The sequence below is a fragment of the Mus caroli genome, unplaced genomic scaffold (genome assembly GCF_978045245.1).
Source record: "Mus caroli unplaced genomic scaffold, Mus_caroli_1 scaffold_8, whole genome shotgun sequence".
NCBI lineage: Eukaryota > Metazoa > Chordata > Mammalia > Rodentia > Muridae > Mus > Mus caroli.
This window is the reverse complement of record NW_028227263.1, coordinates 108,194,655-108,220,199: the sequence shown is the minus strand read 5'-3', so window position 1 is coordinate 108,220,199 and position 25,545 is coordinate 108,194,655. Positions and strand designations below refer to the sequence as shown.

General features: G+C 41.4%; 1 long non-coding RNA gene and 1 pseudogene across 1 annotated transcript in view; one reads left to right on the top strand and one right to left on the bottom strand.

Moving 5' to 3' along the window:
- Positions 1–25,545, top strand: part of LOC147003320 (uncharacterized) — a 122,839-nt gene that overhangs the window by 89,976 nt on the left and 7,318 nt on the right. Inside the window, exon 5 of the long non-coding RNA XR_015047754.1 lies at positions 19,581–19,727. This is a non-coding gene — a long non-coding RNA (uncharacterized LOC147003320). The remainder of the gene's footprint in view (positions 1–19,580; positions 19,728–25,545) is intronic.
- LOC147003321 (uncharacterized protein C2orf78 homolog pseudogene) lies at positions 9,733–11,532 on the bottom strand (annotated as a pseudogene).

Below are 25,545 nucleotides of genomic sequence, written 5' to 3'. Positions count from 1 at the left end.
TTAAGGACTTTGTGGTTGTGGGGAGGGGAGTCCCCAAACCAGGGGACAGGGGGAGGAATCCCACCCTCTGGAATAGGCAGCAAATTGGTGACATGGATAGTTATTCTGTGGAATCTATTTGGTCCATGAGGTAGATTTGAGTGGGTTTTCTGGAGCTTATAAGAATCTTTTTAAGTTTACAAAAGAGATAAATTTTTTTAACAGCATGAAGTCTTTAAGGTGAGTTTAGGGAAGACACAAACCCTTTTGTAGAGCAGAAGGGGCAAGAGGGGCTTTTTTTCTATCCAGAAGACTGAATTACATAATGTACATAATTGTAGTATAATGAGAAACATTTTTATGTTTATATTTAAAGGACAATTAAAAGAAACTCAAATATTTGAATTTGTGAATATGAGAGTTGATTATATAGATTTAGCATGAGAATACCTTAAGTCTATAGTTACAAGACAACCAAAGGAAACTCAAATTTTGAACTTGTGATTAGGAAAGTGGATTGTATAGTGGTATGTTTTATTAGAGTTAGGCTAATTTGTAAGAATTACATTGATTACTGTTAATAATCTGAACTCTTGCAGTTTTAATATAACTGTAGCATATTGAGGGGGGAAATCTGAAGCATTTTTATCTTAAATAATTTTTTATCATCATCCAAATGTGTATGTCCGCCAAGCTTTATATCTTATGATTACCGATCTCAAAACATCCTTCTAGACTCTCAAATAATTTATTTTATATATCCACAACTTGAGCTTATATCCTCAGACCTTGCCTGAAGTTTCTATCTTTTTTATTTAATTATTTACAATGGGACATGGGTGGTTGATCATTGGAGAACAGACATTGAAAACTGATTTATTTGGTAAGGCGAGTAGAAAAAATTTATCTTCAAAAACTTACCGCTGAAACTTGTGTATCTTTTATCATGAAGCCTGCTAGAAAGGCAAAGCTGTCTCTTTTTGATAAGAGATCTGGTAGTCTTAACTAGTGTTAAGGCCTAGGTAAAATATTGAGGCCTGTCTTAGTTAAAGTTTCTTTATTTTTGTAAATTTATTTACTTATTATATTTAAGTACACTGTAGCTGTCTTTAGACACTCCAAAAGAGGGCGCTAGATCTTGTTACGGATGGTTGTGAGCCACCATGTGATTGCTGGGATTTGAACTCAGGACCTTCAGAACAGTCAGAGCTTTTAACTGCTGAGCTATCTCTCCAGCCCCTTAGTTAAGGTTTCTATTCCTGCACAAACATCATGACCAAGAAGCAAGTTGGGGAGGAAAGGGTTTATTCAGCTTATACTTTCACATTGCTGTTCATCACCAAAGGAAGTCAGGACTGAAACTCAAGCAGGTCAGGAAACAGAATCTGATGCAAAGGCCATGGAGGGAAGTTATTTACTGGCTTGCTCAGCCTGCTTTCTTAAAGAACCCAGGACTACCAGCTCAGGGATGGCACCGCCTACAATTGGCCCTCCCACCTTTGATCACTAATTGAGAAAATGACTTACAGCTGGATCTCATGGAGGCATTTCCTCAAGAAATCTTCACTTCACTGTGATAACTCCAGCCTGTGTCAAGTTGACAGAGAAAATGAGCCAGCACAGGGCCTAGATGGAAGCTAAGGCCTAAGAGGTTCCTTGCTCAGCAGTCCTGATGGAGGCTGGTTAGACAGTCAGGTTGCCTGTTCTTCATTTGTTCTCTTTCCTGTGTTAGGACTTGAGCAGTTTTATTTGCCACCTTCCAGTATTTGTTTGTGATTTCGGGGATTTATTCCAAGTTTTGTTTGTTATTTTTCCTGGGTTTTATTTTTTTATTAGATATTTTCTTTATTTACATTGTAAATGTTATCCCCTTTTCTAGTTTTCTCTCTGAAAATGCCCTATCCCCTCCCCCTCCTTCTGCTCCCCAACCCACCCACTCCCATTCCTGGTCCTGGCATTCCCTTATACTGGGGCATAGAACCTTCGTAGGACCAAGGGCCTCTCCTCCCACTGATGACCAACTAGGCCATCCACTGCTACATATGCAGCTAGAGCCACAAGTTCCATCATGTGTTTTCTATGATTGGTGGTATAGTTCCAAGGAGCTCTGGGGGTACTGGTTAGTTCATATTGATGTTCTTCCTATGGGGCATCAGTCCCCTTCAACTCCCTGAGTATTTTTCTGGCTCCTTCACTGGGGACCTTATGCTGCATCCAATGGATGACTGTGAGCATCCACTTCTGTATTTGCCGGGCACTGGCAGAGCCTTGCAGGAGACAGCTATATAAGATTCCTGTCAGCAGGCTCTTGTTGGCATCTGCCTAGTGACTGGGTTCAGTGGTTGTTTATGGGGTGGATCCCTGGGTGGGGCAGTCTCTGGATGGACCTTCCTTCATTCTCAGCTCCAAACTTTGTCTCTGTAACTCCCTCCATGTGTATTTTGTTCCCCATTCTAAGGAGGAACAAAGTATCCACACTTTGGTCTTCCTTCTTCTTGTGTTTCATATGTTTTGCAAATTATATCTTGGGTATTCCAAGTTTCTGGGCTAATATCCACTTATCACTGAGTGCATACACTGTGAATTCTTTTGTGATTGGGTTACCTCATTCAGCATGATATCCTCCTGATCCATCCATTTGCCTTATGAATTTCATAAATTCATTGTTTTTAATGTCTGAGTAGTAATCAATTGTGAAAATAGCCTCTGGCTATTATAAATAATGCTACTAAGAACATAGTGGAGCATGTGTCCTTATTACAAGTTGGAACTTCTTCTGGGTATATGCCTAGGAGAGGTATTGCTGGGTTCTCTGGTATTACTATGTCCAGTTTTCTGAGAAACCACCAAACTGATTTCCAGAGTGGTTGTACCAGCTTGCAATCCCACCAGCAATGGAATAGTGTTCTTCTTTCACCACATCCTGACCAGCTTCTGCTGTCACCTGAATTTTTGATCTTAGTCATTCTGACTGGTGTGAGGTCGAATCTCAGGGTTGTTTTGATTTGCATTTCCCTGATAATTAAGGATGCTGAACATTTTTTAAGGTGTTTCTCAGCCATTCGGTTTTCCTCAGGTTAGAATTCTTTGTTTAGCTCTGTACCCTTTTTTTTAATGGGGTTGTTTACTTTTCTGGAGTCCAGCTTCTTGAGTTCTTTGTATATATTGGATATTAGTTTCCGTGGGTTTTATTAAGGGACTTATTTGAGTACCTCTGTCATCTTCATTTATTTGGTTTTAAAGCTGCCTGTGTGTTTTAGGTATGTTAGAATATTCAGTGCCTGCTGTGGTATGGTAGTTCAGCTCTAGTGGACATATCACCCTGGCTATTAAACACTGGGTTTACTCTGATTGGTAGGTATCTGTGTCTGGGATGATATTAGGTCTTGGCACTAATTCCTGGTCTTTCCTTTGTTGGATATGTGCTTTTCTTTATTGGTTTCTGTTTCCTATCTGAAGTTTTGGAGAGTGTGTTGCCTGTTTTCCAGGCCTGCTCAGCCTGTGTGTGCATAGGGAATGCATGCTATCTTTGGATGCTGGGATACTGAGATAATCCGGGAAAGAAGGTTGGAGGAAGTCTTTGTGTCCCTCAAGGCTAGGTCAGAGAAAAATGGGAGAGCACTCTTATCAGGTTTTCTTCTACTTAGATGGAGATGAAGGGGATCCTAGGAGCAGTAGGAGAGGTGAGGGTCTGCCTTCAGCATAGTTGTGAAGTAGTGAGGACCAGCTTTTGAGTTAGCATGGGGTGTCTACTGGTGTTGGGGTCTGGGACAAAGTAACAACTTGGGGGGCAGGTTAGAAAATCAGTGTGCTCTACAGGGGGTGGGAGCAGTGGGGCTAGGGAAGGTTACCAATGATGTTTTTCTGCACAGCTGTGGATGAGCCCGTGGCATTGGATCTGCGGGATCAGGCCGAAAACATGGATTTCTGGTAGGCATGTCCTCATGGGATTTCATAGAGAGTTGAGGCCACTGGTATTCTGGTGCATGGGTATCAATTGTTGTCAATGTTGCAGTGTTTGATTAATATTCTGGGCAGACTGATGGGTGGGCATCAATTATTGTCAGTGTTGTGGTGTTTGTCAGACACCTAGCAGTTATTTGGTTCTTTAATTTTTTTAATTGTTATATGTAAGTACACTGTAGCTGTCTTCAGACACTCCAGAAGAGGGCCTCAGATCTGATTACGGATGGTTGTGAGCCACCATGTGGTTGCTGGTATTTGAACTCAGGACCTTCGGAAGAGCAGTCAGTGCTCTTAACCGCTGAGCCTTCTCTCCAGCCCCTGTTTCTTTACTTTTGCATTATTGTTAAATCCTTTGTATGTCCTCATAGGGGTATTCATCTCTCTCCTCAGCTGAGAGGTTATTTTCATGTCATCTTCTGAATTCCTGACTCAGAGAGTATTGATTTCTGTAGTTTGTGTCTACAAGGAAAGTTCTTCTCCTTTCTTCAACCACAGAGGTTATCTGTGCTCTGTATACTCATGTAGGTTAGCTCTGGGTGTCTTTGTATGTTTAATAGATTATTCTATATTATCCTGGTGTTTATGTTTAAGCTATGTTCTGGGCAGTGGTTGTGCATGCCTTTAATCCAAGTACTAGCGAGGCAGAGGCAGGCAGATTAAAGAGTTTGAGGCTAGCCTGGTTTACAGAGTGAGTTCCAGGACAGCCAGGGATACACAGAGAAACCGTGTCTTGTCTCTGCCAAATTAGGTGAATCCTCTCCCACTGAGGCCAGAAAAGGCAGTCCTGTTGGAGAATGGATACCACAGACTTGGATGTCATAGAACAAGCTGCATGGAACAAAAGGAATGGGCCTCTCAATTCCCTTCTAAACACTTGTGTTTATGCCCATAATAGTGCAGATGTTAGTGGTACTATAACTGCTTCAGTCTGCCTATTGGGTGGACACGTCCTTCCAGTGGTGTTCTTTGCTGACGGAGAGAGTTACAATTGTTCAGGCTGCTAAGACTCAGTGGCTGTTGTTGTGGTGAGAGGGCAGCCTATTACCCAGAAATGAACAATGCACAAATCAGTCCTTGTAAGACTCAGGGATGGTCATGCAATCCAGAGTGCCAAGGATGGTGAGAATTGGAGCATAGGCATACAGTACTGTAGCCTAGCGTTTCTACTCCATAATACAATGGCCATGCCTCTGACATAGTTTAGCAGCAGATACCTTGGATGAATGGAGACTTTAAGACGTAATTGAACAGATCTGTGCAGTAATGCCTAGGTCTATGGCAGTGGACATAACAGTCCAGAGTCAAAGGAGCCATGGAGAGTCCTGAAACTTTGATTTTCCATCCCAGCCTTTACTCATTTCAGACCCTGGTAGTACATGACATTTCTAGATGCTAGAGAATATGAGAAGTGGAGCTTTAACTGAAAGTAGGGGACTCCCATGTACCACTTTTATAAAGTGGTGAAGTACTCTTCCCTGTCTGCACTTCATATGGAGTTTTTTTTAAAAAGAGTTATTTTATTTATATGAGTATACTGTAGCTGTCTTCAGACACACCAGAAGAGGGAATCAGATCCAATTATAGATGGTTGTGAGCCACCATATAGTTGCTGGAAATGAACTCAGGACCTCTGGAAGAGCAGTCAGTGCTCTTAACTGCTGAGCAATCTCTACAGCCCTCTTATGGAGTTTCTTTAAATAAGAAAACCATGAAAATTACATATCCCATGCATACTTTTGTAATTGAATGAATTAGTGATTTGCACATCAGTGTAGTCTGTAGCATTGTCAGCAATATCTGTGTTTGGGCTAGATGTTGATGTCCAACAAGAGAAGGAAGAGGGGATGAGAAAGATGTGGTATCTACAACATGGGAACTATTTTCAGCTAAAAAGGTGAAGAAAGTCACATTGCAGGAGATTGTGTATAACTTGAGACAATAATATTGATGCCAAATGTATCTAGTCCCAGAAAAAAAAATCTTATGTTTTCTGCCATATGTTGATCCTCGATAATACATATAGAGCTATTTATGAATTGTAGGCAACGTTTTGTAGAAGAAAGATGACTCAGGGTTGTGGTGAGATTTGAGGAATGGACAGGTCTTGGAAACAGACTTAGTGTGCTCAGTATCCAATATAGTTCAATGAAAATTAAAATCAATGAAAATAATTGTAATACGAGAATAAAGTTTTGTTAATTGCTTTAGTAATGAAAATTCTTTTCCTCAATTTATTTATGTTACATTAGTCAGTGGTTCTTAATTTGGAAACATAAAAACTAAATTAAGAATATCAAAATGAAGAGATAAGCATCCAACTCTTTCATGTCACTCCTGGGATGGAAAGGGATGGCAATGGTCCCATCCCCATGCTCCTCTCTGGAGTTAATACAGTCCATGCGAAGTGCTAGGACCAGAGAGCTCCATCAGCTACTGCTTCATGGCATTTCCTCCTACTAGCTCGTCCTTGTGTGGTTCATTTGATACAGGGGTTGGGATATTTCATGCTGGCCTTGTTAGGTTTGTCTAGATGGGTGACCCTGGGCAGCAAATAGCCTGTGTGAGGGTGGAGATTATTGACTCTTGCTAGTTGTTGGTCTATACCACGAATATCTATCTAAAGGCTGGAGTCTGTCATCCAACAAAACCCATGAAAGGGGTTTTCATTCCTTTCAAAAGTGGAAATGCATCTTAACACTACTAAGGAAGCACAAAATAATCTGGATAGCTTAAACACACCTCATATGAGGTCAGCGATTCACAGCCATATTACCTACTATAGTCTAGTATAGCCTACTTCTGTAGCTAAACAGATTTTAGATAATTAAATCTGAATTGAATTCCCGTTTAAAAATATATGCAGTTAAATCCCACTGGGTTTGCAGATTGCACTTTCTAATTCGTTGAAGAATTGAGTTGGAATTTTGATGGGGATTGCATTGAATCTGTAGATTGCTTTTGGCAAGATAGCCATTTTTACAATGTTGATCCTGCCAATCCATGAGCATGGGAGATCTTTCCATCTTCTGAGATCTTCTATAATTTCTTTCTTCAGAGACTTTAAGTTTTTATTATACAGATCTTTCACTTCCTTAGTTAGAGTCACGCCAAGATATAAAAAAAAAAAAAAAAAAAATCCCACTGGGTTTTAGAAAGATAAGATTGTACCCTCTCTAAAACGTGGCCAATTCATCAGATGATGCTGGGAAAAGTAGATATCTTTATGTAGAGAAAGAAATTTGATTCCGCCTGGGGTAGCAGAGTATGCTTGTACTCCCAAACTCAGGCAGAGGCGGTGGAGATGTTGGGGGGGGGGTGTGGTGGTTTGTATATTCTTGGGCAAGGGAGTGGCACCATTTGGAGGTGTGACCTGGTAGGAGTAGGTGTACCTTTGTGGGTGTGGGCTTAAGATCCTCACCCTAGTTGCCTAGGATTCGGTCTTCCACTAGCAGCCTTTGGATGAAGACATAGAATTCTCAGCTTCTCCTGCACAATGCCTGCCTGGATTCTGCCATGCTCCCACCTTGATGATAATGGACTAAACCTCAGAACCTGTAAGCCAACTTCAATTAAATGTTGTTTTTGTAAGACTTGCCTTGGTCATGGTGTCTGTTCACAGCAGTAAAACTCTAAGACCGGGAGTATGATGAGGGCAGGAGTGATTGGACACAGAGGTGGTGGTGGTGGCTTAGGGGGACAGAAGCATGAGCATAGGCAGGAACAGAGAGCAGAGTCAGAAGAGCAGTTGGACAGAAGTTCAGAGGGGCAGAGGGGCAGAAATGTAGAGACAGAGAGGGACAGAGGCACAGAGGGAGAGGCAGATGCAGATGGAGGCAGATCCCTTTGAGTTCAAGGATATCTCATTCTACAGTATTAGATCTAGGACAACCAGGGCTATGTAGTGAGACCCTATGTCAAGACACTAAACGGCACACACACAAACACACACAAAAAAAAAATCAAGCAAACAAATCAATGCATATTTTAGTTTACCTATGACATATGTCCACTTAGGGACCTAGGTGTGACAAACTTGAAACTGTCAGAACATATCAACACACATAGTTCAAGGTACAGGGATAGGCAAGGGTATAGAGCCACCCAAGGCATCTTGGCAGAAGTTGACAAATGGTTTCTCAGGTAAGCAAAGTGGTCCTTCCCAGCAAAGGAAGCAGTTACTTGAGGGTATGGCTTAGAGAACAAGAGGCAGTCTTTGCTATTATTACTGCAGATGGATTAATATGTAGATTATTTGCAATTAAACAAAATATCTAAGTCATGTGAAACAAGACAACCCAGTTTGTAAATGATAAATAAAATGGCAGTCCTCAAGGTTTTAATATAGAGCATGGATGCATAAAAATAAAGCATGTGGATCCAGGAGTTGGAGCAATGCGTAGTGAAACTTCAGGAGATGCCACCAAGGTCAATCAGAGAAGGAATGACAAACACCTATGTGGGAGTGGACAGGAAGGAATGCTGTGCTCTGCTGGTGGGGTGTGACATATTTCTGCCTGTTTGGATGTCCCAATAATGGGACCTCCTAAACCCAACACCTGGCCTACCACCTGGCTCAAGCAAACCATTCTAAAACTGGACACACTAGAAAGACCCTTGCCATCAGTGTTGATTATAGCAGTGTCTCCAGTACATTAGGGAACCAAGTTGGTATGCAACAGAATTGTCATGGGTGAGAAAAACGTGATGGACATAGAGAGGAAAGCATTAAGTCATAAAGAAAGTGAAGCTTTGCTGTTACAGGACCTGCACTCATCCTGTGCCAGGTGAGATAGCTCTATAGAGAACACTTGTTCTTCTTACAGAGTCCTCAGGCTGAGTTCCTAGCAGCCTGTCAACCTTCCTCAATTCCAGACCCACACTTCTGGTGTCATCATCTGGCCTGTGTGGGCACTGCACAGATGTGTTGTTCCAGAATGTATACATGGGAGACATACACACAAAATAAATATTAAATGGGTGTTTTCTGAAATGGATCCAACGTGAGATGGGCATACTAATCCAATTAAACCCATCTCAGAAAGGTAGTCATCCTGATATGTATTCTCTCATATCTGGGTTCTAGATCATGTATACATGTGTACATGAAAGCCTGTTTTTCATTTCATGAAGCATTAGGAAGTTCTCTGTCCCATGCAAATTATAATTAAGGGCTGGGGTGAGAGGTTTGAAATGGGAAGAACCATGGAAAGAGCAGGAGTGTGTTAGGTTGACAGGAAAACGTTTAGGAAACATCCCATATTCAGTGACCAGTACAGTGAAAATAAAAGCCAAGGAGAATAATTTTATTATCACCAGAGCTATGAGGAATTGCTTTAATAGTAAATATATATTAATAGAGTTTACGTAATATGATGTAGTTATATAATATACACTACTTTGTCAATCAAAATTAACAATATCAAAGTCCTGAGAACAATAACAATGGCCTTTGAATATAGTATGGATTAAAGAACTGACTTAAATAACAAAGGCCTCTGTATATACTATGGATTAAAAAACTGACTTAAATTACTCCAGTTAGTTTTACTGGCTTCAAATATTTATAATTATTATGATTTATATAATAATATAATATTTATATAAACACAAACATCTCTTTATTTATATAAACAGAAACATCTACATACTCATCTACGTAGCTACATATTTACTTATGTATCTACACACTAATATGACCCTTGAAGTTCTATGTACATATCTGTATCTGTGTCTGTACCTGTCATTTTACACATCAAAAGTACTATGTTACAAAGATCTGGCCAGCTCCTACATTGCATATCCATAATATTGAGAAATTTCCATATCGGTGTCCCTGTGAAGGAAAAGCTGTACTTTCCCAGGAGAGCTACAATATGCAGCATTCTCACGCTCCTGTTGAGCACGCCTCTTCATGGCCTCCCTCTCTGGCCTCTGCTCTTTTGTGATGGGCTGTGAGATGACTGGTCCCAGAATGTCGACTTTCCTCCATGGAATTGATTGGCAGATGAAGTCTTGCAGTCGATATTGGGTTTGAGGTTTGGGTGGTGATGGTGCCTTGTTCCTGCCAGAAGAAATAAGCTCTCTCTGGAATGAAGTGTGAGAGGATGCTCTGTAGGGTACAGGCCTCATGTAGGCCAACTGAGGCATAACACTAGACTGACTGGTGTTGGCTCCATTAGGTTGTGTAGCACTGGAGGAAATTGGAGGAGCTGACTTGGCAGAGGCCATCAGAGATGTGCTGACAGGAGCTGGTTGGGATGGATGAGCTGAGTGGGGATGAAGCCTCACAGGGGGAGCTGCAGTGGGCCTGTGTGAAGCCAGGGGGAGAGGCTTTCTAGAAGCAAGTCTGGCTTTAGGCTGGTCCAGCTTTGGGAAAGGCAAAGGTACTAACTTGACCTTCCTAGGCGGGAGCAGCTTGTACTGGGATGGAGATGTACACTCCTTGTGAGCACTGATCTTTGCTCTCTGAGCTTTGCCTGGGATTCTGTCAGGACCCCGGCCCTCAAGTGGCATATCTAGCAGTGCTGGGGTGGCTGGGCCTGCGCCTTGATCTCTGTTGGTGGTGGAGTTTCGCAGACCCCCGAAGGAAGAGATGCCAGTTTTCTTCTCAAACTTCTTCCCCAGTGGGTGGAAGACCTGCACGGACTCCAGCATGTGCATGCCAAGGTTGGTTCGAGGCTTCTTGAAGCTGTTTTGACTGAGCTCAGGTGGGTTCCTCTTCCTCTTGGTCTTGGGGATGGTGGGCTTCTCTTCTGCTTTGACTCTGTTCCTTGACTGCTTAAGCTCCTCTGTATTCTTGGAATTGTTCTCTGGCCCACTTGGTCTTTCTTGCCCCTCTTTTCTACCTCTGCTGTGCCTGCTGGGTGTCTCTTTGGGAGCTTTGCTCTCCAGATGCTTTGAGATGTTGTCAATATCTCTTTCCTTGTCCTTTGCACAGCCCCCACTCCCCTCTCCCCTGACTAGGTCCTGGTCCTGGATTTTAGCCTGAGGAGCTCCATCGAGCAGGTCAGAGGCTTTTAGATGATTCTTTGTCACCTTTTCAGAAGAGCTTCTCATGACTCTCCAGCTCTGAAGGGGAGGACACTGGTCTATGTCTTTGAGGGTTTTGAAGAATTGGGGAAGGTGATCACCTGCTCCCAGTGTAGTGAGGTCGTCAAAGTTGTTTCTGGATCCAGTCTCATTCTCCAGCTTCTCTTGCTCTTCCAGACCCACACTGATGCCTTCCATGCTGGCATTGTCAGAAGCAGACTTCGGTCTTAGACTTCTTGTATCAGTGCAGTCAGGGTGCACTAAAGGAAGGTGTGATGGTCCTTGGTTTTCTTTAGTGCCCTCATAGGCATCCCGAGGCATTGACAGCTCAGCTTTCATCTCAAGCATGTTTTCATTCTCCCTTTGTTCCAGGCTTGGAGCTAGAGGCAAGGTCAGCAATTCTGAAGAACTGTACATGGGGCCTGTTAATAACCTGTCCCCATTGACAGGTGGTGTCCTCATCTGGAAAACCTCGGTGGAAATATTGCAGAGTTCTGGACTCTGCAACAGACTGACTGTCTGGCCTGAGGGTAGCAATCCTTGGGACGTCTCCATGTCCACCACTGGAAAAGAGTCAAGGAAGAAGTCAGTGCTGATGAGTGAGAGGCTCCCCACCCCATCCCCATTTCATAGCACTACAGCACTCTGCCTCTGCAGTAGGGTAGGCTATTCCTATGAGCTGTGCTTGAGCATCCCAGACAGCAGCTCTTTGACAGACAGATGGTGACTGCTCTGTTTTTGCTGCCCATGCCATGTCAGGTTTTCTCAGATACTTTTGTGTTCCTTTGGGTTTGTGTGGTACTTGAGGTGTAAAGTCTATGGTTAGGCTACAAAATTTTCTTGATATATGGTCCTCACTTGCCTCCCCTTTTCCAATGATACAGTGATTCCCATCTTTGGGGCTTTGCTATTAGGTAGGTTGTCTGGGCCACAATTTTTAAGAAACCACCTGACTCTGACAACTTCTCTCAGTTTAAGGCATTATTCAAATCCCCAGACGCCTGGATTTTTATGTGGGTTTAGGTATCCAAACCTAGCTGGACCCTCCTTTGAGACAAGCATTTGAACAAAAGAGCTTTCTTCCAGCCCTGTATCTCACAGACCTCCTGTAAGCAATATGCAAATTGACATAAGAAAATGAAATATTTGGTCTTGGTTATGATTCTCCATTAGAAAAAAAACATCTACATGATCTTACATTGTTGTCAATGGGTCACCTGTGAAGTACTACATCAGAAGGAAAAAGAAGGAAAGTAGCCTTGCCCACCTTAGCAATGGTACATGGTCTGCACCCTACTCTCTCTATAATTTTAAGTGTAAGAAAATGCCAGGACAGGTGCTGGGATCTGGGAGGAATTCTTCCTCCAGGACAGATTCTGAGTTGCATTGCTCTGGAGAGAGATTTCAACTGACAGAAAAATCCCACGTTACCAAAACAAAAAGTCCTCATTGTCATCTCTACCCAGAGCAGTACTTCAAGGAGTCAGTGACAGTGTGCAGGGATGTGATAGTGACTAACTTGTGCTGTCACATGTGTGATTTTGTTGTGTTGCTGACACCACTGAATGCAGGATGGATACCACTCACTGTGGCCTTGCATTCTCTATCATTGTTCAGCCTGAAGTTGGGGATGAAAAGCAGAGCTCTATTTAATCTGTAAAGACTCATAATCTCTGGCTGTGTGGAATATCCACTACCGAAAAGTAGACTTGAGCATCCTTGGACTCTGGATCATGTGCCTTTCCCTCCTGAGTTTGTACTTACCCGGAAGAGTGATGTCTGGCAGAGTTTGACCAGATGTGGAATAGGAGAAGCCAGAGGTGGAGATTGGTATTTGGACATTCCTTGGCTGAATCTTCTTTCCCACCATCAGCATCTCTGGTTGTGGGGCAGACTTCTCACTCACAGGATAAGACACAGAGCTGTAGGGCTGTAGACACAGTCCTAGTTCTCCAGGTATCAGATGGTCCAGGATGTTGTGGTTGTAATAATACACCTGGCTGCCATCCTGGTAGGAAGGTGCCAGACTGTATCCTTGATCTGGTACCTGTGGTTGTATAACTTGGACAAAACTGGTTAAAAGTGATGGATGGAAAGGGGCTATGGTATTGGGATCTAAAATGTTATCACACTGGGATGTCACAGACAGGGAGGAGAGGGCAGTGTCCTGGTCAGTGATGGTCATATTGAATTCCTGGAGTGTATCTCCTCTATCTTTGCTTTCTGTGAGATCCCACTTGAGAACACCTGGATAGAAGAGTGCAGAGGTTGAGTTCTGGCTCTGGTCAGCCAGCTCTACCAGTATGGTCATGCCAGCATGTGGTTTAAGGGAGGCTCTGCCTGTGATCAGCTGGAGAGAAGTGTTGGTGCTTGATGGCAGGAGCCATGCTAAACTCACAGCTGGGGTGGAGACACTGGAGGTGTTTCACACCCTTCCTGAGTGTGGAGAGTTGCTCATCCCAGGAAGAGAGGGCTGACAACCACTTTCTGTCCCAAAGAAAGGTGAACTTTGGAAATTTTCTGTAGGGAGGAAGAGGACAGCAGGGAAATAGTGAGATTGATTCTTTCTAACTTCCTGTGCAGTTTCCTTTCTAAGTTTCTAAGACCAGTGCTATCTCCAGTTTGTACTGGCTGGATTTGTCTAAGACTGAAGTTCTCTCCAACATTCCAAGTTGCAAATGAATCAATAGTACTTGATTCTTGGTACTCTTCAGGATGACACTCATTTGCTGAGCTGCCTGTTCTTTCTCTGTGGGCAGAGAATTCCTAATGGCTCTCATTCTACTTTTGCTCCAATCTAGGCACAGTCCTTCTTTGCCCTAGACAGCTTAGGCCTTTTGCTTTGCCCTGTCCTATGCAGATCTCACTCTCTATAGAGAGACAGCGTCTCTGTACTATATAAAGATGAACCTGGCTCTCCCTCTGGAATGCTGCTGTCTTAAGTGAGTCCCAGCTCCACCAGGATTGACTATATTCTATGAAAAAACAATAATGGCCGTGCGATGGTAGCACACGCCTTTAATTCCAGCACTTGGGAGGCAGAGGCAGAAGGATTTCTGAGTTCGAGGCCAGCCTGGTTTACAGAATGAGTTCCAGAACTGCCAGGGCTACACAGAGAAACCCTGTCTCAAAAAAACAAAATAAATAAATAAATGATGATATAGATTCTCACAGCCAACTGTTGAACTGATCATGGGGTCCCCAATGGAGGAGTTAGAGAAAGCTAACTGACATAGCTGACTTAGCTGAATGGGTTTGCAACCCCATAGGTACAAAACCAATGTCAGACAACAAGAGCTCCCAGGGTCTAAACCACCAACCAAGGAGTACACATGGAGGGATCCATGGCTCCAGCTACATATTTAGCAGAGTATGGCTTTATCAGGCATCAATGGGAGAAGAGGCCCTTGGTCCCATGAAAGCTCAGTGCCCCATTGTAGGCGAATTCAAGGGCACGGAGGCCGGGGTGGGTGGGTGGTTGGAGGCACACCATTATAGAAGCAGGAGGAGAGGGGGTGGGATAGGGAGTTTCTGGGGGAATATTGGGAAAGGAGATAACATTTGAAATGTAAATAAATAAAATATCAAATAAAAATGATGCATACAGGATTTTGCATATGAATACTCTATTTAGCTAATTCTTTCCCTTTGTAGATCCTACTGTGTCCCCCCATTTCTTCTACAATTGATGACTTCTTATGATTTAAGTTATGAGTCTTAAATACTATGTGTATATCACGTTATAAATACTACCTGGTGGTAAATTTTCATGTTGCTTGTACATATTTAGGCCTGACTTATTAGGATTTGCAAACTTATTGATGGCTTTTTCATAAATAAGATCGTTTCTACGTTTGTAACCTTTGTTAATTGTAATTCTTACAGAATGAGAGCCTTGTTTTTCCATGAATAAGATTGTTTCTTCCCTTGTTCCCTTTGTTAATTGTAACTCTTATAGAGTGGGAGCCTTGATAATATCTAATATATCCAGTGTATACAAAGAATCAAGGAACTCTTTCCTGTCTGGGCCAGTGCCCTGAGCAGACCTTGGGTGTGAACTCTGCAGCCAGTTCCACAACACCCAGTAGAAGCTCCAATCCCAGGTGCTCTAACACACCCAGGACCAGAAGATCCCAGGATCCCAGGATCCTAGGAGCTTGGTCACAACAGGATCTCAGGGTCCAAGAGGCAGCTTGACTCCCAAGAGCTCTGACACACCCAGTATCTTAGGATCACAGGATAACAGAATCACAGGACCACAGAGACAGCTGAACTCTGAGGAGTTCTGACACAACGAGCAACACAGGAAGGACAGGTTCCAGTAAGATATAGCGAGGGTAGTTAGCTCTAGAGATAATCAGATCGTGGGAGGCAATCCCAGCAGGCAGGTGGATTCCTGAGTCAAGGCCAGCCTCGTCTGCAAAGTGACTTCCAGGACAGCCAGGGCTATACAGAGAAACCCTGTCTCAAAAAAACAAACAAAAAAAGAATATAAGCAACAAATCGGGTGGTGGTGGTGCACGACTTTAATCCCAGCTCTTGGGAGGCAGAGACATTCGGATTTCTGGTCTACAAAGTGAGTTCCAGGACAGCCAGGGAGACACAGAGAAACCCTGTCTCGAAAAACAAACAAATTCTCTCTCTCTCTCTCTCTCTCTCTCTCTCTCTATATATATATATATATATATATATATATATATATATATATATATACACACACACACATATATATATGCATGTATATGACTATGTATATGTATATATATGCAACATAAACCAAGGATACTTGGAATTATCAGAACCCAATTCTCAGATCATAGCAAGTCGTGGATACACCATCACCCTGGTAAAAAGCAAGATTCGGATCTAAAATCCCTTCTCATAATGGTGATAGTGGACTTTGAGAAGGGCATAAATAAATCCCTTAAAGAAATACAGGAGAACACAAGTAAACAGCTAGAAGCCAATAAAAAGGAAACACAAAAATCCCTTAAAGAATTACAGGAAAACACAATCAAACAGGAGAAGGAAATGAGCTAAACCAAACAAGATCGAAAATTGGAAATAGAAACAGTGAAGAAATCACAAAGGGAGACAGCCCTGGAGTTAGAAAACCTAGGAAAGAGATCAGGAGTCATAGATGCAAGCATCACCAACAGAATATAAGAGATAGAAGAGAGAATCTCAGGTGCTGAAGATACCATAGCAAACATTGACACAACAGTCAAAGAAAAGCAAAATGCAAAAAGATCCTAACTCTAAACATCCAGGAAATCTAGGACACAATGAGAAAAACAAACCTAAGGAAAATAGGTATAGATGAGAATGAAGATTTTCAACTTAAAGGGCCAGTAAAGATCTTCAAAAAATTATAGAAGAAAACTCCCCTAACCTAAAGAAAGAGATGCCCATGAACATACAAGAAGCCTACAGAACTCCAAATAGGCTGGACCAGAAAAGAAATTCCTCCTGTCACCTAATAATCTAAACAACAAATGCACTAAACAAAGAGAATATTAAAAGCAGTAAGGGAAAAAGGTCAAGTAACAAATAAAAGCAGACCCCCTCAGAATTACACCAGACTTTTAATCAGAGACTATGAAAGTTAGAAGATCCTAGGCAGATGTAATATGGACCCTAAGAGAACACAAATGCCAGCCTAGGCTATTATACCTAGCAAAACTCTCAATTACCATAGATGGAGAAACCAAGATATTCCATGACAAAACCAAATTTACACAATATCTTTCCATAAATTCCAGCCCTACAAAGGATAATCGATGGAAAAGACCAACACAAGGAGGGAAACTATACTTCAGAAAAATCAAGAAAATAATCTGTCAACAAACCTAAAAGAAGATAGCCACACAAACATAATTCCATCTCTAACAACCAAAATAACATAGAACAATCACTTTTCCTTAATATCACTTAACATCAGTGTACTCAATTCCCAAAAGACATAGAGTAACAGAATGGACCCAGCATTTTGCTGCATACAGTAAATGTACCTCAGTGACAAAGAAAGACACTTCCTCAGAGTGAAAGGTTGGACAACAATTTTCCAATCAAATGGTCTCAAGAAACAATCTGGAGTAGTCATGCTAATAAATAAATTAAATCGAATAAAATTGAGTTTCAACCTAAAGTTCTCAAAAAGAGATAAGAAGAAACTTCATATTGGTAAAAGGAAAAATCTACTAAGATGAACTCTGAATTATCAACATCTATGCTCCAAGTGCAAGGCAAACCACATTCATAAAAGAAACTTTACTAAAGCTCAGGGCACACATTGTACCTCACACAATAATAGTGGAACACTTCAACAGCCCACCCTCATCAATGGATAGATCCTGAAAACAGAAACTAAACAGAGACACAGTGAAACTAACAATAATTATGAAACAACAAATGGATTTAACAGATATCCATAGAACATTTCATCCTAAAACAAAAGGATATACCTTCTTCTCAGGAGCTCATGTTACCTTCTCCAAAATTGACCATATAATAGGTCACAAAACAGGCCTCAACAAATACAAGAATATTGAAATAATCCCATACACCCTATCAGATCACCATGAACTAAGGCTTGATGTAAATACGAACAGAAACAATAAAATGATATGTGAGACGTTCGAGTGCTGATCAATGAATATACCCCTTGGTTTTGAACTTCTTGAGGACCTGGATGATCACACCGCCCTCAGCACCCCACAGGCAAGGTAGTGACATATGTGTGCTAGGTGTTCCCATGAGTGCTTTACAGCTAAGTTTTCAAGGGGGAAATGTCTCTTGTGATCGTTTAAATTAGTAGTGATTATTGTTTCTGGATTATGAACTGCCAGCTACCAGTATGCATCTGCAATTTCTTTCTCATGCATTACATTGACTGTAGAGGTCCAGTAATGTCTGTACACGTGGATAACCATCTATAACTCATAGCTCTAACGGGGCAGTCTCAGCCAAGCCACTCTGAACTGAATGTAGACATTAAACTGCTACTTCAAAGACTTGGCCTCAAGACACTCTCAATATATTTAGTGACATGGTATAAATATAAAAATTTATAAATACAGCAAAAGTTATTTTTAATACATCTGATTTTATAATTAGGAATAGAAATATATTTGATAGCTATTCTTTAAAAAATAAAAGAATCGAGGAACTCTGCACAAGACGGATGTGACAGATGGTACGAGTCAGGGTTCAGAGTGGGGTAGTGCCTTCTGTTTATGACAGGGATCCTGTGCCCAGACAAATCTCAACAGTGAAGTTGCCAAAATAAGGCTCAGGAAAGGACAAATCCTTAGGCCCTTAGATGTGAAACCTGTGCCTCTCTGCAGCATTCGGTCCTAAACTACCTGTGTTTTCCTTTAGGGTCAACTGTACACTTTTGACTTCTTTTATTTCTTTATTTTCTAGCCCCTCATCTTTATCCTTTGGATTTTTTTTCTTCTTCCCAGTTCCCATGGCTCTGTCTTTCATGTAACAACCTCAATATTTCTACAGTAACTGCTTCCTCAGAGTCAAGTCCCCTCTTAGTCTCTCCCACATTCACCTGCCACTTAAGACTCAACAGTTCAGAGCCAAGAGCATAGTGACACTCTAATCCCCATGATATGGATGAAGAAGCACTTGAGAGAAAACTTGTGTCCAGAATCACATTCTTAGTAAAAACCAAAGCTAAACATTCAATTTGAGATAATCATTAAAATTGACATTCAATTTGAATGAATATGAATACCTATGGTATCCCTTACTGGTAATGTATGGATTTTAAACATATATTAAAAAATCACGAAAGTTGGATCAAAACCAATTTTAAAGTTTTGTTACTTACCTGACATGATGTATGAGGGAGAGTAACAGTAATAAATATGTGAACCAATCAGGAAAAATGGTTGTCTTTCTCTGATCTGCTGACCAAAACAGAGAGTGTGTTCAGTATCAGACAGCTCACTGGTCACTGGTCACAGGTTACCTGTGATGATCCAAATTTGTTTACAGGCAGCTCCATGGAAACCCCAGGATTCTACTAGGTGCTGGTAGGCTGGGAGGGAGAGTGATGCCATAAGTCAAGCAGTAGCCAATTGGAAGGTCATATTCTGAGCTCCAAGACAGGATTGGGTGGAGAAGATGCATGCCAGAAGACCAGCTTCATCCATGAAGCCTGAGTTGTGTGCTGATCAAAGAGTTAATCTTGACATGGCAGCCCTTCTTGACATGACTTTTAGCCGATGAGATTATGGCAGTGCTTTTGATAAGGTTCATTGATGAAGGTGTTTCTAATGTACATATGATGTAAAACGTTCCAAAAGATCATATTCTTTAAGTGCCCATTGTATACTCAGACAGAACCCTTCAGCAGGAAGGAGAGGAGCATATAGGTTGGGGCAACTTAGTTGAGAAACCCTTTCTGTTGATCTGAGTTGTGAGCTGTTAGCATCTCTCTATGACCAAAGGAAGAGATCAAGAGCTCCATTTTTGCTGTATTGAAGTGGAGGGTTGTGGAGATTATGAATGCTTCAGTTTCTTCTCCAGGAGTCCTTTCTTCAGTTGTTTTGACCCTGGTTGACCTCACATCTCTCTTCTCTCCTCTGTAGGCTTTGATCCTTGGACCAGCTTGATCCTGCATTCTTACATTAGTGGGTGATAGCACTGAACTTCCAGAAGCAGTGGTCTTCATTTCATCTGGCAAATGCTTGTAAAGTGGGTTCTACCCTCATAAGTAAAGAACAGAAGAGCCAATGGTAAGGCTGGCTGCATGCGTTCCCTTATTCAAACATTCTTGCTCTTCTCTTGCCCATATTCTGCTATTTCTGGGTATTTTTCTCTCTTCTTCTTTTGTTTTCCTGAGTTAGGATTTCCTCTCTAGCTCATGTTCTGGATCTCACTGTACATCACTGTCTGCCCTCAGACACAAGGGACATTCTTGTTGTCTTTGTCTCCCTGTTTTTAGTATCATGGTTGTGAGCTACCCAGTCTGGGTGCCTTCTCTCTTTGTCCCCACCTGAAAGGAGTGTGACAGTTCCTGTACCTTCTTCCTTCTTATAGAATTCCTCTGTAGAATTCTGAGTTTCTGCCATGCTTGAGTCTGAGAGCCACATAAATAGAGAGGGAGAGGAGAAAGAAAGAGGTGGAAAAAGAAAGAAGTCCTTAGTCCTTAGGTATTTTTGTTCATTTGTGAATAAAGGACCAATCTTTTCCCTTTTTTGGTGTATCCTCACAAACCTGAATGGTTCTTTTTTTTTTTTACCTTTTTTTAGAAATATATGCAAGTCTCATGTCTTTCGTTTTTTCTTCCCCCCCCCCTCTCTCCCTTCCTTCCTTCCTTCCGTCCTTCCTTTGCTTCTTTCTTCTTTTTCTGTGTTGTACCTCCAATTTCTGATTCTCTGGTAGGTTCATAGACTATATATGGATCATGGCATGGGTCTTGTACATGTTCATATGCCATCTATAGTCTAAGTATGCCTTAAAGCACTAACTCATGTGACTGTACCTCCAAGTCTTTACTAAAAATGATACGAGAGCCACTTAAGCTATCCTCCAGCAACCCTATGAGTTATTACAACAATCACTTCGGAGCTTTCACACTGAGCTAGTGCTGTAGCTTATAGCCATACATGTGGCTCCATAGAAATGTCCCTCCATGTAGACAGTGCAATGTTGTGTAGTTCTGGGCAAATCTCTGCTGGAAAAATGTCCTTTTTCACATGGCAACCAAAATGGGAGCCCTCCTGACGCATCAGTTGTCAGATACTCACACACATTTGCCAAGGCTATGCCTGAAAGTAAACTCCTACTAGTGGATGTTTCAGAAACCAACACTGTCCTACTGTGGCACTTAGACCCAAGGTGAGTAGACCATTGATTGCCAGGACTGAGAGGATCACTCTGTGGAGAAAGACAGAGAGAAAGAGAGAGAGAGAGAGAGAGAGAGAGAGAGAGAGAGAGAGAGAGAGAGAGAGAGAGAGAGAGAGAGAGAGAGAAGAAATAGACTGTTATTTGTATTTTCTTTTGTAATCCCATTATTTCTGTATATTGTTTTAGTATTTTTCAATTAATTCATTTACTTTTTTATTGAAACTAGATTATGTTCAAATAGAATATATCATGATTTAAGTTTCCCCTCCCTCTAGTCTGTCTTTCCCATCCCCAGTCCCCCTGTCATCAGTATCCATTCCCTGTCTTTCAGTAGAAAAGAACATACTTCTGAGAGACAACAACCGAACAATTCCAAAGAAAATAGACTGAGATGAAGCAAATCTCTCATTCCTAAGTTGAAGATGGTTACTGATGGGAGGAAAAGATCCAAAAGTCAAAGACTTTTTTTTTTTTTGGCATCCACTGAGATGATTGGATATGTTTTGTACCAGTTTGTTTATATGGTGGATTACAATGATTGATTTTTGTATATTGAACCATCCCTGCATCCCTGAGATGAAGTCTTACTTGATCATGGTAGAATTATGTTTTTGTTTTTGTTTTGTTTTGTTTTGTTTTAATTTTTAATATTTTTATTAATATTTTCCTCAATTACATTTCCATTGCTATCCCAAAAGTCCCCCATAGCGCCCCCCACTTCCCTACCCACCCATTCCCATTCTTTTGGCCCTGGCATTCCCCTATATTGGGGCATATAAAGTTTGCAAGTCCAATGGGCCTCTCTTTCCAGTGATGACCGACTAGGCCATCTTTCGATACATATGCAGCTAGAGACAAGAGCTCCGGGGTACTGGTTAGTACATCCTGTTGTTCCAACAATAGGGTTGCAGATCCCTTTAGCTCCTTAGGTACTTTCTCTAGCTTCTCCATTGGGAGCCCTGTGATACATCCAATAGCTGACTGTGAACGTCCACTCCTGTGTTTGCTAGGCCCCGGCATCGTCTCACAAGAGACAGCTATATTTGGGTCCTTTCAGCAAAATCTTGCTAGTGTATGCAATGGTGTCAGCGTTTAGAAGCTGATTATGGGATGGATCCCTGGATACGGCAGTCTCTAAATGGTCCATCCTTTCATCACAACTACGAACTTTGTCTCTGTAACTCCTTCCCTTGGTGTTTTGTTCCCAATTCTAAGAAGGGGCAGAGTGTCCACACTTTGGTCTTCATTCTTCTTGAGTTTCATGCGTTTAGCAAATTGTATCTTATATCTTGGGTATCCTAAGTTTTGGGCTAATATCCACTTATCAGTGAATACATATTGTGTGAGTTCTTTTGTGATTGTGTTACTTCACTCAAGATGATGCCCTCCAGGTCCCTCCATTTGGCTAGGAATTTCATAAATTCATTCTTTTTAATAGCTGAGTAGTACTCCATTGTGTAAATGTACCATAATTTCTGTATCCATTCCTCTGTTGAGGGACATCTGGGTTCTTTCCAGCTTCTAGCTATTATAAATAGGGCTGCTATGAACATAGTGGAGCATGTGTCCTTTTTACCGGTTGGGACATCTTCTGGATATATGCCCAGGACAGGTATTGCTGGATCCTTCGGTAGTACTATGTCCAATTTTCTGAGGAACCGCCAGACTGATTTCCAGAGTGGTTGTACAAGCTTGCAATCCCACCAACAATGGAGGAGTGTTCCTCTTTCTCCACATCCTCGCCAGCATCTGCTGTCACCTGAATTTTTGATCTTAGCCATTCTGACTGGTGTGAGGTGGAATCTCAGGGTTGTTTTGATTTGCATTTCCCTGATGATTAAGGATGTTGAACATTTTTTCAGGTGCTTCTCTGCCATTCGGTATTCCTCAGGTGAGAATTCTTTGTTCAGTTCTGAGCCCCATTTTTAATAGGGTTATTTGACTTTCTGGAGTCCACCTTCTTGAGTTCTTTATATATATTGGATATTAGTCTCTTATCTGATTTAGGATAGGTGAAGATCCTTTCCCAATCTGTTGGTGGTTTTTTTGTCTTATTGATGGTGTCTTTAGCCTTGCAGAAGCTTTGCAGTTTCATGAGGTCCCACTTGTCAATTCTTGATCTTACAGCACAAGCCATTACTGTTCTATTCAAGAATTTTTTCCCTGTGCCCATATCTTCAAGGCTTTTCCCCACTTTCTCCTCTATAAGTTTCAGTGTCTCTGGTTTTATGTGAAGTTCCTTGATCCACTTAGACTTGACCTTAGTACAAGGAGATAGGAATGGATCGATTCGAATTCTTCTACATGTTAACAACCAGTTGTGCCAGCACCATTTGTTGAAAATGCTGTCTTTCTTCCACTGGATGTTTTTAGCTCCCTTGTCGAAGATCAAGTGACCGTAGGTGTGTGGGTTCATTTCTGGGTCTTCAATTCTATTCCATTGGTCTATTTGTCTGTCACTATACCAGTACCATGCAGTTTTTATCACAGTTGCTCTGTAGTAAAGCTTTAGGTCCGGCATGGTGATTCCACCAGAGGTTCTTTTATCCTTGAGAAGAGTTTTTGCTATCCTAGGTTTTTTGTTATTCCAGATGAATTTGCAGATTGCATTTTCTAATTCGTTGAAGAATTGAGTTGGAATTTTGATGGGGATTGCATTGAATCTGTAGATTGCTTTTGGCAAGATAGCCATTTTTACAATGTTGATCCTGCCAATCCATGAGCATGGGAGATCTTTCCATCTTCTGAGATCTTCTATAATTTCTTTCTTCAGAGACTTGAAGTTTTTATTATACAGATCTTTCACTTCCTTAGTTAGAGTCACACCAAGATATTTTATATTATTTCTGACTATTGAGAAGGGTGTTGTTTCCCTAATTTCTTTCTCAGCCTGTTTATTCTTTGTGTAGAGAAAGGCCATTGATTTGTTTGAGTTAATTTTATATCCAGCTACTTCACCGAAGCTGTTTATCAGGCTTAGGAGTTCTCTGGTGGAATTTTTAGGGTCCCTTATATATACTATCATATCATCTGCAAAGAGTGATATTTTGACTTCATCTTTTCCAATTTGTATCCCTTTGATCTCCTTTTGTTGTCGAATTGCTCTGGCTAGGACTTCAAGTACAATGTTGAATAGGTATGGAGAAAGTGGACAGCCTTGTCTAGTCCCTGATTTTAGAGGGATTGCTTCAAGCTTCTGACCATTTACTTTGATGTTGGCTACTGGTTTGCTGTAGATTGCTTTTATCATGTTTAGGTATGGGCCTTGAATTCCTGATCTTTCCAAGACTTTTATCATGAATGGGTGTTGGATCTTGTCAAATGCTTTTTCCGCATCTAACGAGATGACCATGTGGTTTTTGTCTTTTAGTTTGTTTATATACTGGATTACGTTGATGGATTTCCGTATATTGAACCATCCCTGCATCCCTGGGATGAAACCTACTTGGTCAGGATGGATGATTGTTTTGATGTGTTCTTGGATTCGGTTAGCAAGAACTTTATTGAGGATTTTTGCATCAATATTCATAAGGGATATTGGTCTGAAGTTTTCTATCTTTGTTGGGTCTTTTTGTGGTTTAGGTATCAGAGTAATTGTGGCTTCATAGAATGAGTTGGGTAGAGTACCTTCTGTTTCTATTTTGTGGAATAGTTTGTGAAGAACTGGGATTAGATCTTCTTTGAAGGTCTGATAGAACTCTGCACTAAACCCATCTGGTCCTGGGCTTTTTTTAGTTGGGAGACTATTAATGACTGCTTCTATTTCTTTGAGGGATATAGGGCTGTTTAGATCATTAACCTGATCTTGATTCAACTTTGGTACCTGGTATCTGTCTAGGAACTTCTCCATTTCATCCAGGTTCTCCAGTTTTGTTGAGTATAGCCTTTGGTAGAAGGATCTGATGGTGTTTTGGATGTCTTCATGATCTGTTGTTATGTCTCCTTTTTCATTTCTGATTTTGTTAATTAGGATGCTTTCCCTGTGTCCTCTAGTGAGTCTGGCTAAGGGTTTATCTATCTTGTTGATTTTCTCAAAGAACCAGCTCCTTGATTGGTTGATTCTTTGAATAGTTCTTCTTGTTTCCACTTGGTTGATTTCGCCCCTGAGTTTGATTATTTCCTGCTGTCTACTCCTCTTGGGTGAATTTGCTTCCTTTTGTTCTAGTGCTTTTAGGTATGTTGTCAAGCTGCTAATGTGTGCTCTCTCTAGTTTCCTTTTGGAGGCACTCAGAGCTATGAGTTTTCCTCTTAGAAATGCTTTCATTGCGTCCCATAAGTTTGGGTATGTTGTGGCTTCATTTTCATTGAACTCTAAAAAGTCCTTAATTTCTTTCTTTATTCCTTCCTTGACCAAGGTATCATTGAGAAGAGTGTTGTTCAGTTTCCACGTGTAGGTTGGATTTCTATTATTTATTTTGTTATTGAAGATCAGCCTTAGTCCATGGTGATCTGATAGGATGCATGGGACAATTTCAATATTTTTGTATCTGTTGAGGCCTGTTTTGTGACCAATTATGTGGTCAATTTTGGAGAAGGTACCATTAGGTGCTGAGAAGAAGGTATATCCTTTTGTTTTAGGATAGAATGTTCTGTAGATATCTGCCAGATCCATTTGATTCATAATTTCTGTTAGTTTCACTGTGTCCCTGTTTAGTTTCTGTTTCCATGATCTGTCCATTAGTGAAAGTGGTGTGTTGAAGTCTT